Source organism: Lactuca sativa, chromosome 5 (genome assembly GCF_002870075.4).
Source record: "Lactuca sativa cultivar Salinas chromosome 5, Lsat_Salinas_v11, whole genome shotgun sequence".
NCBI lineage: Eukaryota > Viridiplantae > Streptophyta > Magnoliopsida > Asterales > Asteraceae > Lactuca > Lactuca sativa.
The window spans coordinates 266,492,434-266,511,208 of record NC_056627.2 but is presented as its reverse complement, the minus strand read 5'-3'; the positions used below and the strand labels follow the sequence as shown (position 1 = coordinate 266,511,208).

At 34.4% G+C, this 18,775-nt stretch overlaps 1 non-coding gene across 1 annotated transcript; it reads right to left on the bottom strand.

The window, feature by feature from the left end:
• Nucleotides 1-2,582: 2,582 nt before the first annotated feature.
• Nucleotides 2,583-2,779, bottom strand: LOC128126461 (U2 spliceosomal RNA). The gene has a single exon (XR_008224459.1). It is a non-coding gene; the product is annotated as a U2 spliceosomal RNA (small nuclear RNA).
• Nucleotides 2,780-18,775: the final 15,996 nt, after the last annotated feature.

The following is an 18,775-nucleotide window of genomic DNA, read 5'->3' as shown; positions in this document are numbered from 1 at the left end:
AGGATATATTACTTACCAAATTGAAGCTTGAAAGGGGGGTTTTTGGATCAAACTCGAGTTTTTAGAGAGAGAGAGTAGTGAGAGAAAGTGTTTTAAGAGAGAGAAAAAGCCTCAAAATGATGTCACTCAATCCGTTATATAGGGGTTGAGTTTATGGCCCGCAGAAATTCTACCCGAAACCGACGTTAAACGGAGCTTTTGGTCGTACCCCATTAATTTGCCGTAACTCAACGTGGTCGTAACTAATAATTTTCTAAATAATAATTTGGGATGTTTTCACGAGTTTCTAACGTGTTTGGATACCAATTAAGTCATAATAGAAGTCTCAAAAATAATGACTTAATTTAAAAGCTTAAACGGAAACAATTCAAAAAAAGATAAATTTTATGGACGGAAACGGGTTACGGCGATGGAGCAAACTTCGGATTGTCACACTAACACAAATAAGTCATTATAGACGGATGTCCTTATAATGTAGTTTTTCAAAAATCCATTTCGAATAATCCATTTGTAATACGGTAATGGTCATAGGCTGTTAAGTAGGGTTTGTTTTGATATGTCGATACATGCCCATAATTATCGAAGAAAAATCTAAAAAAAAGGCATCGTTTAAAAAGAAATTTCTACACAATTCATCATGTCAATGGTGCGTTTTTTATTCCTTTGTACCGTAAACCTATTGCGCCTACCAAGGACCATAAGGTAGACATTAGGGTTTGGTGTTAAACATGCTCATTGCTTATACATTTTCGGCCGATCGGTCCATAAATGTTCCATCGGGTATGTTGTAGTCCATGAGATTTTAGGCTTCATGTTTACCGAGTATTGTGTTTTGATCTACATAAATTGAATACTCAGTTAGTTGTATCATATTATGTATTATTATGATGTGTGAAGTATGATCATTTTGAATTACGGAAACACCAAGTTCTGTTACATAAAAAGTAAATCGCATGACGGGCGTGTGACACTATGAAATCCAAATAATGATTCAATTAATACAAAGATAAATGCTACGATTTTCGTGGGTGAGGGTCTATCGTTGGTGGTTTAATGACCTTCATTGTTTCCCATTCAGAGGAATTGAAGCGGTGATGGTGTGTACCTCTATGTGTCGGAGTTATATCAATCGTATAAAAATATCTTGTGATGTAGTGGCCCCATTTATGAGAATTATCGGATACCCCACATTGTATCTGTACGTGTCAAAGTTTTATCGATTTACAAAATTTAACAAGGTGGTATTGGCATTGCGAGATGAAGCTTCTATTTGGCGTTGGTGGGACAACATAGACAACATCCCCTGAAGCTTTCAGAAGTAAGAGGGACGTTGCCGTCATATCTTCACATTAATTGTCTTTCCGACCCACTGGGATCCAAAGCTTGTGGGGTACCAGGATAATCATACAAGTTGATGATAAGCTGGACCGAAGAAAAAAAAAACATGTGATGGTTTCGAAGAACAAAAATCCCTCAATGTCGTTAACGTCGTAGATAGTTTTGTTTAACATGAGGAGAAGTCCAATTACAATATGTTGGTGGAATTGTTGATATAGAAAAAAGAAAATGTAGTTTGTTTATGTATATATCAGTGAGTGTTCCCACATTGGTGTTTGAAGGATTCCAAGACGAATTTATAGATCCATCTTGTAGAGGGTTCATCACCGGGCCTGGTAACGTTTGCCTGTAACCCAAGTGGGGGTATCAAAGTGGGTTGGATTATGATTTGGTCCAGTTTGGTTGGGTCTGGTGGTGTGTAACTTGACTTGCCCGTTCCAAGTCGAGAGTTGGTTCAAGTGGCTTGAGCGAAGGCTTTGGGTCTCTTGGAACCTAGAGAAGGGGGCAATGCGTTAGGCTGGCTTCACAGAGCTGCGACAACCCCTCGCTTCTGACAGTGGAAGGATTACAAGTCTTGGCTCTTCAGGCCTATATTGCCGACTAGTCCGACTCAGATGGACACCCAATTTTTACTTCAAACATTTTTTGTTTGTCAGAGTGATAATAAACCTTGTTTTGTTTCATCTCCGGAAGAAAAATATATATCATTAAAAGCAACTGGTTTTTGAGTCTCTTGTTAGTTACCGTATTTGTAACATGAAAGAAATCCATAAAAAGCCAGGTCCATGGTGGAAATTATATATGGGAGTGGGTTCACATGAGACAGCAAAGACTTTGAAATCTTTAAGCCTTTTAAAGTCTAAAAGTTAAGTCAAATCTATGAACATTGACCTGAGCATTGCGCCAGGCAATCCAAAGTGTGGGGTAGCAGGATGTAGTTATACAGATTCATAATAAGTTGGACTAGAAAGAAACCATTTCGTTGTAGATAGTTTTGTTTGACATGAGCAGAAGTTCAATTACAGTAAGTTGGTTTAACTGTTAGTTAAAAAGAAAATTTTAGTTAGTTTCTGAGTGTTCCCACATTGGTGTGTCAAGAATTCCCAAGACGATTTTATAAATCTATCTTGTAGTGAGTGTTCCCACATGGTTGAAATTAGGGGAGTGGGTTTCATCTTTCTGGCACTCTGTTAACTAGTAACTAGTTTCTGCTGGATTGAGTCTAAAAGTTGAACTGAGTATTGGAGGGGTGCGCCGGGCCTTGGCTGTAGTGTAAGACCAAGGCGACGCATGAAGAACCCCAGCAGCAAGCTACTGTAACGGGCCTTCCCCCATAAAAAATAAGATTAATATCGAGTGGGCCGATGGCCCACATATCAGATATTAAACTGATAAGAACAGATACTACACTTGATCTTAGCCAAAAGGCCGAGAAAGGTATGCTTCTTACTGCTGTGGGCTTCCCCTTTTGTACTCGCCTCCCTCTTGCCTGCTTCCTTCATTCACCCGATGTGGGAATTCGGATGCATAACTCACACTTTCACTGCCATCTCCCTCCTTCCTAACAAAAACAAACTTCAATGGAGTATTATTCTTTTACTTCTTTACTTTCTCTATATATATATTCAAATCAAACTTACACTCTACTACTGCATATGCATATGTGTTTATGATTGCATTGCTTTTTCTGTAGTTTAAATTCACTCAATGCCAACAAACAAAACAACTTCATTTCTTGTTGTGATGTTCATAATTACTGATCAGTTACAAATGACTCCTTCCACTCATGTATATACCTACTCTCCATTTAGTTTTATACTATCACATATCTAGCTATTAACTAAATTTATAACCAAACACAATAACTAATGGACAAACTCAAACTAATCAGATAACTCCAACTTGTTAAAATCCCTTCTATATATCAAAATATATAGATGTGTTTTTAATCAACATATAACCCTTTTAACTTGTTTTGCTGATAAAAATCACATAATATAACTTGAAACCATATAATTTTATAATCTAACACATTAATTTCTTATTCGTTTAAAAACCAGACATAAATTATTTTCCGGGCAACCGTTTCGTTTCTTCGTTACGTCGTCCTGTGCTTCCCAGGTAACATTCAACCTTACATTATGCTTCCCGTAAGTCTTCACTGTTCCTTTCAAAGATACTATCCGCTTTTTCAACCAACATGTCCCGCTCTTCTCATCGGCTTGCTATTTGTCATTGGTGGTATCACACTATCTTCACCTCCTAACATCTTACAATCACTTCCGATTCGATTCTAACATTTATGGGATGACTTTTAATGATCTAAACCTGAACAGATGTATTTAGATTAAAAATATTAATATGCTTACACACATCATCCATATCCTAGTAACATTATATTCAAATTTAGTCAACGGATGAAAATGAAAAATCCATATTCAACAATCAAAACTCAATAGTCATTTTTTTTCCATTTCTGATGTTTATTTTTCATTTGAAGGGACATAAGGTGCTATAATCCATGTTCTAACATCATCACACCACCACTTAAGCCATTGATTTCAAGTAGTGGATATCAAGAGGTGAGTCTCCATTTCTGATGTTTATTTTTCATTTGAAGGGACATAAGGTGCTATAATCCATGTTCTCCTCTCATTCTCTCTAGCTATATCTTGTTCTTTAATAAACGATAGGGATAATCTTAAGTGCTTACGTTATCATAAGAATTGATCCTCTTACTCATAACTTGTTCCCCAAACATTGCTTTTCGTCTCATATTAGTGTTACCCAATTCAGACTTCATTTCACAACAGAGGTCTTTAATTACTTTACCTAATTTATAGCCCTAAGGCCATATAGTTATAACTATAAGATATGACAGGAGGAGATTAAATAGGTACAGGACTTGTACTTTAAGTTCCACTTATCGGAAAAAAAAACTCTATTGGTATTCTAATTGTGAAATAAACTTGAGTCTCAGGTAACGCCAACACCCAAAAGGCACAACACTTATATTTGCTGAAAAGCAAGCGTAGCAATGTATTTTAAACGTCCCTCTTCATCAACTTTTACCTTTGAAAGGTTTCATCTCAAATCATCGATTAGCCAACGACTTAGCACTGAATTTATATTGTAACCCAATCAAATAAATTGGTCGATAATCTAGAACTATTATTGAGCTCCCTACCTTTGGAATTAGAGTTGTGAACGAACTATTACAACCATGTGGAATATTAGCCGAAGAATGAACCATCAAAAATATATTTTTTCAGTAAATCCCAGTATCTTTCTACAAACTTAAAGAAAAAAAAACCCATCTGGATGTGGAGTCTTATCTCCTCCACACCAACAATCAACATTTTTAATTTCCTCAATCGTGCATCAAAACTTCCAAACAATCGTCTTGCTCTGAAGCAAGAGTTGTACAACATGTGCTACGGTTTTGAACCCTCAACGCGGCAAATTTAATTTATTACTAAAAAATGAAAGTAAAATTTCTTCTCGCCAATTTGTCGATAATCAAGCTGATCGCCAACTATTTTTATCCCACGAATAACAAATTGCATTCGTCTTCTATAAAGTACACCGTGAACGTACTTTGTTTTTTCATCCCCTTTGAATGTCCCTTAAATCTGAACTTTATGAATCACATCTAAAGTTTCCAATTGATCATAATCATATTTTTTCAAAATATTCAAACGATCCCCCGTGACTTTTGGAGTTACACTTCCTTGATCAATCTCAAAAAGTCTTAACATGTTCTTTTCATTATCTGTGTCCTTCTATTTGTTTTTTTCAAAATTTTATAATATTCTTTAACTTTTATTTGAATAACACATGTTAGCTTGTGTTAATCGAATCTAAGGGATGATTCCAAGTATTTATAACAACATTATCAAGATCATCACATCCCATAAGGGATGATTCCTAAATATTTATAACAACATTATCAAAATCATCACATCCCATCCAAGAATTATACGACTTGAAAGGAATGGGCATGTAATCTCCACTACCACCAAGTGTTTGAAAAGAATAGGTCTATGATTTGAATTGATATCTCCAATGCCATTGACATACAAGCGGTAAAATATACAAAATTTTCGAAAACTAAAAATCTATCCAATCCGCTCAGCTTTTCGGTTTTCAGTGTTAGCACAAATCTGGGTAAAATTATAGCCACTCATAGGAACATCAAGTAACCACACATTATGAATGAAATCATTAAAATGAATTAGAGAAAAACAAACCTACACTCTTAAATGGGTCTATGACCGCATTTAAGTCTCCAACAATAATAAAATATCGTTGTTGTTGATTCGTGAAAATCCGGATGAGTTCCCAAAGTAAGTTATTTCCCCTTCCACCCTGCGGATCGTACAAATTGATCATCTAGCATATTAACTTATGAAACACCCACCCTCCTCAACAATAATAAGGTGTTCCTTATAAGTAACTATATTCGTTACAACCACCGAAGGATCCCAAATGCATAGTGATCCCCCAGTATACCCATTGCACTACTAGCCACATATTCAAACTGGAATTTTCCGAAAAATACTCGTTACTTTCACAAGATCTGAATGTACCATGCATGTTTCTCGAATCACCACAATTATGCTTTCTACACAACTTCATGTGTTTATTCCTCTTGCCCTTAATCTCGATCACACAAGCATTTAAATAAAGAATATTTATTTATCCACTATGTTCTCACTCAATGATTTAAACCCTTTTGAGTATGTCCGGACGTGGGTGAATGGAAAGATGAATTAACCGGCTTATCTAACAAATTTTCAACACCAAAAACATGTTCCTCGACCGTGGGTTGCTTCCGGAACCCCTTGGCAACAACACCATCAAATCGAGCCCTATAAAAACCACATGGTTTGGACATGGATTGAGACAAGCTTCCATCTTCATTGGCATTATTTCACTTTATTTTGTTCTTCCTTATCATTAGTTATGTCTTTCATTGTTCAAATTAGTCAATCACCCTCAAAAAAAATGTCATATTTGTTGAAAAATAACACATTATTGTGGACTTAGTACTATTTTTTAATACTTACTACATGTTGGGTACATTTGTATTATGTACCAAATGTTTTTCATAATGACATATTTGGTCCCTGAACTAAAATGTTTGTAGGATGATGGATATGACAGTTGTCCATAACATGAAGATCTATATTTGTGTGGTTTCAAAACAATTTTCCATAAGGTGTAACTGATGTACACCATGATCATGTGTGTCAAAGGCGTCAACTCTTTCCATCATAAATCAGAAGACACAGTTACGGGTAGAAAATAATCACTATATGGCATCATCATCATCAAAGGTTATACTTCCAAATATGTACCTTTCACTCTTAATGAAACTATTCGTGAATCGGATCCTGATTATGTCAACATGTGGTATCAAAGTGTGTTTTAATTATCTTATGTTCAACATCATATAGTGCCTACTTAAGTTTCACTACTTTATGAAAATGATGTGGATAAAATGTAAATTGTTTCACAAATTTGTAATCTATTCAAGTACCTAAAATTGTTTATTTTCTTCCCTAATTTCAAACTTTGGTTTTGTTTTATTATGATGCATCACGAAATCAGAGATCTTGAAACCAGTGATTGGGGTTTTGATTTATAACGACAAAGTAATTTCTGATTAATTTAGCAACATCATTTACCTTAAAGAATTGCGTTTTGTTCATTTGTTGTTCTTATTCACTGTACATATGAGGAAATTGATAAACTTTGTCCTTGAAATTCATTTTCTGTAAAAAGATTCTTAGATAAATGAAAAGGGCTTGTCTGCTTTGAACGATAATGAATTGTAATCTACAGAGCGCCTGTCTTCCTTTTTCCTTTTCTTTTCTTCTTTCATTTTTTTTTCTCATGAATCTGTGTAATTTTTAAATGAAGGACAAATTTATTTGGTGATAAAGATAGAATGTGTCATCATACACTAATGCCTAATGAATAATAAGCCAACATTGCTAACTCATTTGTTTAATAATGTTGTTTTTTTATCTCGTGTCAACTTGAAACTAATTGAAACTAATTAAAACTAATTAATGTGCTACTTTATTGTGTAAATTGGTAAAAGGATGCCCTACTTCTATTTAATTCTTAACATATTCCTTTAAGTGTTAACATATGTCGAAATAATTATTGGTTGTAAATAAATAATGGACATCCATTTATAATTATGTTTTCTTGTATCCGTTGAAATTTCATATTTTATGTCATTCTGCTTGTTTATGGAATTTGTTGCATAAGTATTTTTTTATAAGACAAAACTGCATAAATGGTCCATGTGGTTAGCTGAAAATTGTCATTTTGGTATAAAAAGGTTTGGATTTGCACTGGAGGTTCAAACTATTCATTTTATTGCGAGTTTGGTTCAATTTTCTTTGAACCTTTTTACAAAGACGATTTTGCTCTTATTTTTTACTTATTTATTTATTCATTAATTTTATTAGTTTTTTTACTATATAAATAGAAAACAAAGAAGAAAACCAATTAACCCCACCCTACCCCCTCTTTCTCCACACAATCCATTTGCTTCACAAAACCCATCTCCTTCGCCGCCACCACCACCACCGACGAAGAGGATTCCACTTTCAAATCCCCAAAACCATGCATGTTGCAACACTCAAAATCCAAGAATACACAATCTTCATGGCGCCGCCAGAGAATCAGAACACCGCCTCCATCTTCCTCAACAAACCCTTTGTCGGAGTTCAAGCGAACAACACTATCATCAAATCCTACATTCGTTTGGGTGTTATAGATATGTAAAGAGGGAGGTCATGATGCAACGATGGTTTCAAGAAAAATAGAACATAAGGGCGTCGAGACTAAGGAAGATGGCGACGTCGTTGTTTGACGAAATTGAGCTTACCAGATCTGTAGTTAGTCAAAGATCTGAAATCATGTGAACGTCAAATGTATCTTAACTTATGTGAATGACGAAACATCTGAGATGTAAAGAACCAAAGGCAGTAGCGAGATAGGGTTTTTTGTGGAAGATGATTTTGTTGTTGGTCCGACATGAGGTGCTGGTCCGAGGAAGATGTTGTCGTCTTTGGTGGTTTTCAAATGTACATGGTTGTTGTCAGAAAATCGATGTTGGTGGTTGTTTTGAATGTGTGCCGATTGGAAATATAGGGGATAATCATAAGAGACCTACGAGAATTTAGATGTATTAGGTTTTTAAAGAGAATAAGAAGATATGGGAAAGAAAAGGTGTGACGAAAAGTGTGACATCCCCATTTTCACAGCCAGAAAAGACCGATTTTGTTTATGCTTTATAAAAATCAGAGTACTTCTTTTAATAAAAATGTTGCGGAATTTGTTCCCAGAAAAACATGATAAATACGTTATCAAAGCATTTTCGAAGAAATGTATTTTTATTCATTTAAAACATTTGGGATGTCATCGTGAATACAGAAACATAAGCATAAACAGAACTTACATTAATTTACACTAGTGATCTACATCTCTTTTAAATCTCTCAGTGCAAAGTAGCTTCGTATCAACACCTGTGATACAAATAAGCTGGAGTGGGTTAGGTTGGGAAACCTGATGAGTACATAGGGTTTTCAACCCACAATAATATAATTATTATATTTAAACATCAAACAATCAACCTGATTACCCATCCCCGTTATCTTCTTTGATATTCCTTAAAGAGTTATCTTAAGGGTCATCTCATATATCATATTTACCTCTCATCTTTTTACCTCACATTTCCTTATATGTTCGTTCCTAAGGCATGCATACGTAGTTACAACGTCGCCTGAACTCGTAATCCATAGTAAGGGTTAGAATATCATCACATGAATATATAGTCACAACATCACCTAGACTCGTAATTCATCACCTACAGGTTATAAGTCTGTTGGTGTTTCCACGGGTTGTCTAGAATAGTCCGTGGTCGCCATCTATACTCCAGTAGATGACTACATCTCCAAATTGTCGGACAAGGTTATAGTATCTTTCATCCTTTATCACCGATTCATCATCACCTTCCTATCATCACCTATCTCTCATCATTTTATTTCATCACACACCAACTATTTCATCTACCCATGTTTTATCCCAACATATTTGTAGATATAAAATAAATATATATTTAAATCATTTAAAACATGTATAAGATCATTCATCCATCGTAGACAACAAGTATCCAGATAATATGCACACATAGCACGTAATTTATATAAAATACTTCATATCTATGTGTAAGATGAAAGGGACCATGCACTCACTTGAAAAGATGATGAATCCGAATTCAGACAGCGCTTCGCTTCTTAAAAATAATTTAATTCGACGAAACCTAGTATTATTACCACTGGAGTTTAGTATATTATTCGCCGAGACTAATTAATAGTCTAGCTATTGTTACTATTGTATAAGCGTTAAACAATACTTATATAACTCATAATAATATCCAGAGTACTTATTATAAGTTCCTAATAACGTTACTATAATTAAATAAACGATATATTAAAAATAGTGTAGGCGTAGCTCACTTACAGCGGGTTTTATAGAAAACCGGGATTTGCTTGGAGCAGCGTTCCCCAGCAGAAAAGCTATTCTTCTCGGAGCCGTCGAGCACTCCGGAGCTTCCACCTCGTGATATGGAGGTTCCATATGTTTTTCGGGGGGTTGTGGGGCTAGAGAGAGGTTCTAGAGAGAGAGTAAAGAGAAGAAAGAATGGGAAATGTGTGAAGAAAATGAGGGTGGGAGAGGTTCTATTTATAGGGTGAAAATGGTTGAACTTGGTGTTACATGTCACCATCTAGTGACAAGACTTGGGAGAAAGCAATGGCCAAGATTGTGCCACATCACCCATTTTCGCACACCACACTTCCGACTTCTAAAATCTGTAACTTTCACATACGAGCTCCGTTTTTGACATTCTTTATATCCACGCGTAGGTAAAAATAAGATCTACAACTTTCATTTTGACTCCATTGGCTAATTCTCGACCGATCTTAAATTTAATAGTACGAGGAGATTATACTGTTAAATGTCCGCGTAAACTTCATAACTTCTACATGCGGACTCTGTTTTCGTCTGTCTTTTTGCCATGGAGTTCCTACTAATGAGAACTTCAATTCTCATTTAGGTCGCATAGGCCAAAAACCGCTCGATCTAAAATTCGAGTTTCGGGCTGCGCGCTGCTAAGTTAAATCTTAGAAAATTCATAAGTTCCTCATACGAAGTCAGATTTGGGCGTTATTTTTTTATATGTTCTTGGTTTAACGTATACTAAAACTTTTCTTTATATTTCTAAGGCTAAAAATTCGTCCATCGTAAATTCACTATTTACGTCTCCCGGTGTCGTGCCGGTTTTGCCGTAAAACTTCGACGGACCATAACTTCTTCGTCATAACTCGGATTTCGGCGTTCTTTATATGTACGGAGCCCTTGAGACGTATTCAAAACTTGTTAAAGATTATTTATTCTAAATAATCTTTTGTCGAAAAGTCGTTTTCGGCCACTATTATCTCTAAATTGACTAGCCCGGATCTACGGGCATTACAAAAAGAGATCGAGAAGGGGAAGGGTGTTTGTGTAATTGTTTGAATTTTGTTCCTTTACATACAAGTGAAATCAATTTAAGAGTGAAGGAATCACATGAAATATATGTGATTTCTCCATGTTCTTGCTTTCTTGAATAAGTGGGACTCTAAGAATGGACATTAATGTATCATGGGGGGTTACAGATGGCTATTTGTGCTGGAAATCATTGATTTCATTAATATTAACTCATGTGGAGGAATTAAACTAGAATATGAGGTACGATCATCTTTGTTATTGGTGAAGGGGAGAATATTGTGGAATTGTCTAGGGGTTGGTGGTGATTCCCATGTGTATGTGTTTGTGTGAGAGATAAAGAGAGGCCTAAGATGGGGTTTTTTTTAATACAGAATTAAATAAATTAAAAAGATTGAAAAAATGTAAGGGTAAAATCATCATTGTAAAAAAATTCAAAACAAGTTGGACCAAACATACAACAAAATAAAAAGTTTGGACTTCCGGTGCTAGACCAAATCTTTTTTAGACTACAGTGCCAATTTTTAGCTAACCATACATATCATTTTTGCAATTTTCTCTTGTTATTTTTATGATGGAACTTGTAATATATATGTCATCGATTAACAATATTATTGACCTAACACATAAAAAAAATTGTGTGTGTATATATATATATATATATATATATATATATATATATATATATATATATATATATATATATATATATTGTTTTGGAAAAGATAAATTTAAAAAATGGAGCATTTGGTGACGTATTTTTTTTTCAACATGAAAAAAGTAATTTGGCTTGTTAAAAAAATCTGGCATCGTCATATGAGACGCATAAGATTTTTTTTTTTTTTTTTGTTTTTGTTTTTATTTTGTTTTTTAGTTTTTTAGTTTTTTAGTTTTTTGTTTTTTTTTGGTGTATTCCTAATGGTCATTAATTACTATTTTTTTTTCTATTATTTATGGACAATATGGTGTTATCATAAACTAATATCTTATTATTTTAAGTCTCGCTTACCATATATAAGGGTTTAAAATTGTATGGTTTTTAATCATACTTTTCAGGAACTAGATAATTTAATTGGCATATGATATTATAATTATGATTTTGTAAGTGTTTATCAAACTATCTCAATATTTATAAAAATGGATAAACCTTTAATTTTAAAATTATAAATGACGAGTGGTAACTTTGATGTAATGTTTAAGTGGTCGGACCAAAAAAAGGTTGCTTAAGCTTTACATTGTAGTTGATTCAACATCATATCAAGCAATTGTTTGAGTTGTTATTCAAGGAACCCAAGAGCTAATTGGATAACGATTCATAGAACGAGTTTTCAGCATAACATACAAAAATATTGTATTTATGCCCAAAGGTTATTGGAATATTTATGTAGCGAAGTATAATTTTTGGACCCCATAATATTTAATTGTTGGTATAGCCAAAGCGAAAGTAACGGTTGAATAAGGAGTCTTTATATCTAGGCTATTATTTTGGTGTTAATAATAGGTTATACTGAAATGTTTTAATCATTTTTAATCCCATTAGATCACATTATTCTCTTCTTTCCGTATATTTAATTAAGATACTTGAATAGCTTTAAAAAGGAATGGAAAGCTCATGTAATTGAGAAATAAATTGTGTGTAGGTCTTAAATTCAAATGAACATACCAGCAAGCCCAACAATAAATTATTGTGAATTATGTCATAAGAAACGATATATTCAACATAAACAGTCCTATATTCATGAAATTGCTTACGAAGAAATGTAACATGCATATTTTATGATTTATAAGTCCTTTAATTTCAGTGCCCCTATAAATACATGATGGATTGATTGTGACTCAATGGTACATGTGTCTTTTCATTACATATATTCCATACAATCACAAACCTGGATTCCTCACAACCCTCAACCTTAGCTTCTACCCTCCTAGCATCCCTAACACTACAAGGTCATATGGAACTATCTTGGCAACCAACAACCGGACCAAAACAAATAAAGTTCCTGCTCGGATAACGAACCCGACACATATCTCTGAAGATTGAGCGCCTGCACACGAACTTCATAAACCTAAATATTAGGTTTACTTCAAATAGCTTGTTTTGGCTAAACAATTAGGCGAATGAAAAAATACTAGAGCTTGTTAATGTTTTCAAGTACCAACTTAGATGAAATTAACTCGATATCATCTCATGATTGAACTACATAATTAAACTTGTCAAACATGATATTAGAACTTTATCTTTTAAGAATTTATTTTCAATATATCTGCATTTCATGTCTTTTACATTTCATTTTATATATAAAAACAAAAAATCTCATTTGACTACATTGTATCTTGTGCAAACAGGCATTATCATTGATGTTGATCGACCCTAATTGTTTTGTATTACGTCTAAGTGCATTGTAGCACTGATTTTGTAATTATTTAAGTGACCTCGTTATTTGTTGGACCGACACCATGACATGCGGTTTACCGTTTCAAAGTGTATTCCTTTTTCATTTACACCTTACACTTGAAAAATATATATCGACCATTTCCTTCGATATGTTTAGCGTCACCGATTTCTAACAAAATGACTTATTTTCGTGCCCTTATATCGAAATTTACTTTAGATTTGGAAAAAAAAATTATGTAATGTTGGTGTCGTATGATAAAAATGAACTTCGAAATTTGAGAGTTTGGAATGCAACTTTTTAACATTTATACTAAAAAATAACATCTCGTTCCTATATGTTTGTTATATTTAATGGGGTTAACACAAATAAGTCATCTTAGACGGATGTCCTTATAATGTAGCCTTTCAAAAATCCATTTCGAATAGGCCATTTGTAATCTCGTAATGTTCATAGGCTGTTAAGTAGGGTTTCTTTTGATATGTTGATACATGCCCATAATTATCGAAGAAGAATTTAAAAAAAGGCATCGTTTAGAACGAAATTTCTACATAAGTCATCATGTCAACGGTATGTTTTTATTCCCTTGTACCTTAGACCTAGTGTGCCTACCAAGGACCATAAGGTAGACATTAGGGTTTGGTGTTAAACTGTTGGATTAATGTCTAAGTCCATAACTATAATTGGTAAGACTTGACCCGACCCGGCATGGTCCATTTGGGTTGCATACCATCATGCACTTGGATAGACTATAATGAGAGAAATACACTTATGGTTATTAATATATTATAAGTTCTAGTATATTAATAATAAGAATAATAAGATTATTTAATTAGTATTGATCAAGAATTAATCTAGGATTAATTAAGTGATCAAGAGAAGACTAATTAAATATATGGGTTGATTGTGTAAATCATCCATACTTGTATAGTGGGCTAATGCTCCATGGATAATCAAGTTGGGCTAAAACTCATAGGATGGTCCATGGATGCTCCATGGTGTATTTGAACCCATGGATCCAAGGAAATGGAAAGTCATGACAATTAGGGTTTGCCCTAATTGTAACACTATATAAAGATATTATTCTTGGCAAAATCGGCACTAGTATTATTCTAGAGAGGGCTAGCCGATTTCATGAAGTGTAGAATTCTCTCAAGCTATTCTAAGTGTTTTGATGATTGTGATTCCATTTGAGGTGTCACACTTGGGGCACTAGGCACTCAAGCTTCATGAAGACTTCCTACATCAAGAGGTATGTATTCTATCTTGCTATAGTTATTGTTTTGTATGCTAGATTAGGATAATACCTTGGAAGTTCTTATTTGCATGTATAATAGAGAAAACATAGATCCAAGGTATTTAGGGTTGCATGTACACTTAGGAGTGTTAGAATGCTCAAAACCCAACAGTGGTATCAGAGCCTAGGCTTGCTTTCTCTTATACTTGTAATTAAAAGTTGAAAAAAGTTGAAAACTTGCTGCCTGACGAATGGACTCGGCGAGTTCATGAGTATCTTCAACCTACTCGGCGAGTAGGTTCATGCAACTCGGCGAGTAGGGTCGACAGAGTGCAGATTTTCGACTTTAGTTGCTGGAAATGGACTGGAAACATTACCCTAACCTGTTTTGGTACTTGAAAAACTTGTTTTAGCTGGTGTAATGTTTTTGCTAATTCATTTACAACAACTAGTTATCAAAATTACAAAGTTTAATGTGATTTTGATTCTTGAAAGTGTTCATATTCATGTTCTTGTTCATATGAAGTTTAGATGATCATAGGGATTATTTGTAACCTATATGGTAGTTTAATTCTTGATCATAATGTGTTTTAATGGAGTCCATAACTTGTCCTCAAGTTATGGAAAACCAAAAGTCTCTTGGATTAAAAAAACCATTAAAAGAACACAAGAGTTAGAAAAATGAAAAGTCCTCATTTTATTACTCTATTAAACTCATAAGTTACAAGAAATGAAAAGTTTTGAATAGTTTCAAAACTTGCCCTCAAGTTTTGGAATTTGTAAAGTTTTCACTTATGAATACTTTAATTCCAAGTTAGCCCTTAGAATTTTAAAAGTTAAAATTCAACCCTTATACTTTATAATATTATAAGTTAATAATATATATATATGTATAAGAGTAAAGTCAGTCTTACCGCTAGTACGCCTCATTCACGAAGCCGGTCTATAAGGTGGGTATAAGGTTGTTGCCTATAAAATGGCAACTTAATGGGTGTCCACTCTCACCCACCGCTTGCTTGACCGGTGGAGGGTCGTTAGCCGAACGGGTTTGACAGGACTAGAATCCTCCCTTAATTAAAAGTATTAATGATAATACTAAGTAACTAAACTCTTAATAATACCCAATCTTAGTTACTTAGGAAAAATGTGAATAAGGTGCTAACCCATGAAATTACACTTTACACTTTGTCTAAGTCGTTAGTGGAGCGTGTGTGGTTAACCGGCACACTAACTTGGACTTAACAAGGTAGGTAAATGGTGACTTAATATTTATCATAGTATCGATGGAGCGTGTGTGGTTAACCGGCACATCGATTGAGGGGTAATTTATTAAGGGTACCAAGTGATTTGCATGGTTACTTCACACCTTGTTTTGTGATCCTCGGCATCCCAGTCACAAAACCTGAAGGGCACACTCGAGATTGAAACATGCCTTTGAAAAGTTCAATGAATCTCAAAGATCTAGGAGTTTCAAAACCAATTAAAACCTAATAATACATTTCGTTTATCTTGGTGGAAATTGGTGAATCGTCATTCACCTACCTTCAAATACTTTATAGCTTGGATTACGACATACCTCTTCTAAGTTATAAAATAGTTTGTTGGGTCCTAGCCTTAATATTTCATATTGGGTGTCATATTAAGGACTTAAGATCAACTATCTTGAATATCTCCCAAAACATGTCTGGTTTAGACATTTATGATCTTCCCAAATCTCTTGAAACAAGCTTTCCTAATGAAGATGATATCCCATGGAAATCATACTTCATTCACCTCTTCAAATTATTCTCCCTAACTCACAAGTTCTTGAAAAGTTTAAGGTCACTCAAAGCCCTATTGGCAAGGCAAGGTCTAGGTGTGATCACATCTTGGAGATGTAGTCACATATTGACAAGCCGGGAGAGTTGGGTGTCAAAGTCTTGAGAAAGTTGGTGGTTCAACTACTTTCTAAGTCACATAGTGAGTTCTTTTGGAACACCTATGAAACAGACTATGACAAGACCCTTAATGATCTTATCTATTTGTTAAGATCAACTTCCTTAAAACTTTATGGACATTGACAATGATAACATTGGACATCCAGAAAAGCATTCTCTTCCCAATGGAAAGGGATCGGCCATAGTCAACTCGGTTGACCAAATGGTAAAGAGAAAAGCTAAGTCTGTGATAGTCTCGTGTACCATTATCAAAAGGTCCATATGTGTATATTGCCAAAGGAAGGGGCATTGGTTGCGAAGCTGCCAAATTTACCTAAGGGTGTTAAAGTCAATAAGTTTGACTCTACTTCAGGTAAAGTCCACTATCTAACTCTGTTAAGTTTCTATTCTGAGATTCTTGATACATGATGTGACTGGGTCACATGGTGATGTTTAAGAATCAAAGAAAAGTGAAGAAACTTAAAGAAAGAATATGTTGAATCTGATGGCGTAGATGGATTTCTATCGCATAGTTTGAAGATCGGATTCTTGAGCTACTTCTTAGGAGTTATGAGATATTGCTTAGGAATAGGTAACAACAAGTTTTCATATGGATTGTAAGGATAAGTTTTCCGCAAAGTTTAAAATAAAAGAAAAATTTTTGATTTTATTTATTTTAAAATATCCTTACAATGGCATTTGAGGAAAAATTGTTGCTTATATGATTCCATTAAGAGCAAGAGTGGAAATATGAAATTGATTCTTTCATTTGTGGTAATGTCTAAATTTACCAAATAAGGAAAGATTCTCATCACCCAAGTTTCAATTGGACCGGAACTTGGAATCATGCAGGTTGTATAGCATGATGAATGAGAACTTTCAAGTTTTGGAGAAATTAAGACTAATTACTTGTTCACATGGATGTGTGAGTCAAGTAAAGGACTAAAGGATCGAGTACACATTCTTGTGCACTGATTAAGTCCACCATAAAAGTTTGATAAGATTATTCGTCATAGTTTACTAAAGCTCAGTAAATATGATTATACTTACAAGCTTAAGTGTAACTCTGAGACATTGGAAAAAGGTTCCAATGTATGACAGAGCGAATAAGAAGAATCAAATTAGGCAGAAGGATAAAAGTTTCTCAAATCTGAAAAGATGGGAGAGTACTTTAGTATCAGTTTTTGTGATCATCTTAATGATTAAGAAACCATAGCACAATTAGTTCTCTAAGGAAGTCTTAGTGCATTCTTATGACTAAGAAGAGGGATCTTGAATTGTTGAAATGGTTAAATCAAGAAGATGAGTCATACTGCAAGTCTTAGAGTCATACTCCAAGATTGTAATTTGAGTGACATGTCTTAAAGAAGGTTTAAAACGCTTGTCAAATGTAAGAGTAAAAGTTTTCTACTCTTGTACATTTGAAATTGGTAAGTTGTGATGTTTTGGATAAAACAAAGACCAACTAAGGCCAATTGTGTGAAGTGTTTGTCTTGATTAGAATCCGCACTATCTTTTGGATGTTTGACAAGGGAGTCTTATATGTCAAGAGGACAGTGGGAGTCTTAAAGGTCTTGAAAGTCTCAAGAACTAATCAAGAATAAACCTGAAGTTCTTCACTAGCACACGACTTGCGGTTTACAACCTATCGTGTTGACATATTCTATGCCCATTCCAGTTAAAGTTGGCTTTGCATATGAGTTCTTAGAGTTCTCAATTAGTTGCACAACAACTTGGAAGCAATGGTAGGCCCTTGAGCTGCCAGGTGGCAAGAAGTTAAGATTGAGTTCAATCCATATGGTTTTGGATTTGTCATTATCTTTGTCTTGTGATTATGGTTTTGACAAATTCATATGGGTAGGAACTCATACACCATATAAATCTAAGTTTCATAAGGTTTCTCTCCGATTCATGAAAATGATGGTGAGGAAACACTTTCACTAAGTAGATTTTATCTAGATAGCAATTATGATATTTGCATTCTCAAAGTCGTTAGTGGAGCGCGTGTGGTTAACCGGCACACTAATATGGACTTGTGAGAAGTGGCAAAAAGGTCTAACCATTATGATTACGGCATACCTCTTCATAATTGTTTAGACACACAAGTGTGCTATCTAAGGGAAGGTGTATGATTTTGATAAAGTTTTATCAAAACAATCTTGTATCAGAAATCTGAACTTTGGTAAGAAAGTCAATGAAGTATTGATTTCTAGAAGTCCAGGTGATTTCTGAGAACATGTCAAAGCTAGTGGGAGCATAAGTGTTATGCTAATGATCATCATGTTATTGGGAGCATGATAATTATGATAAGTATTGCAAGT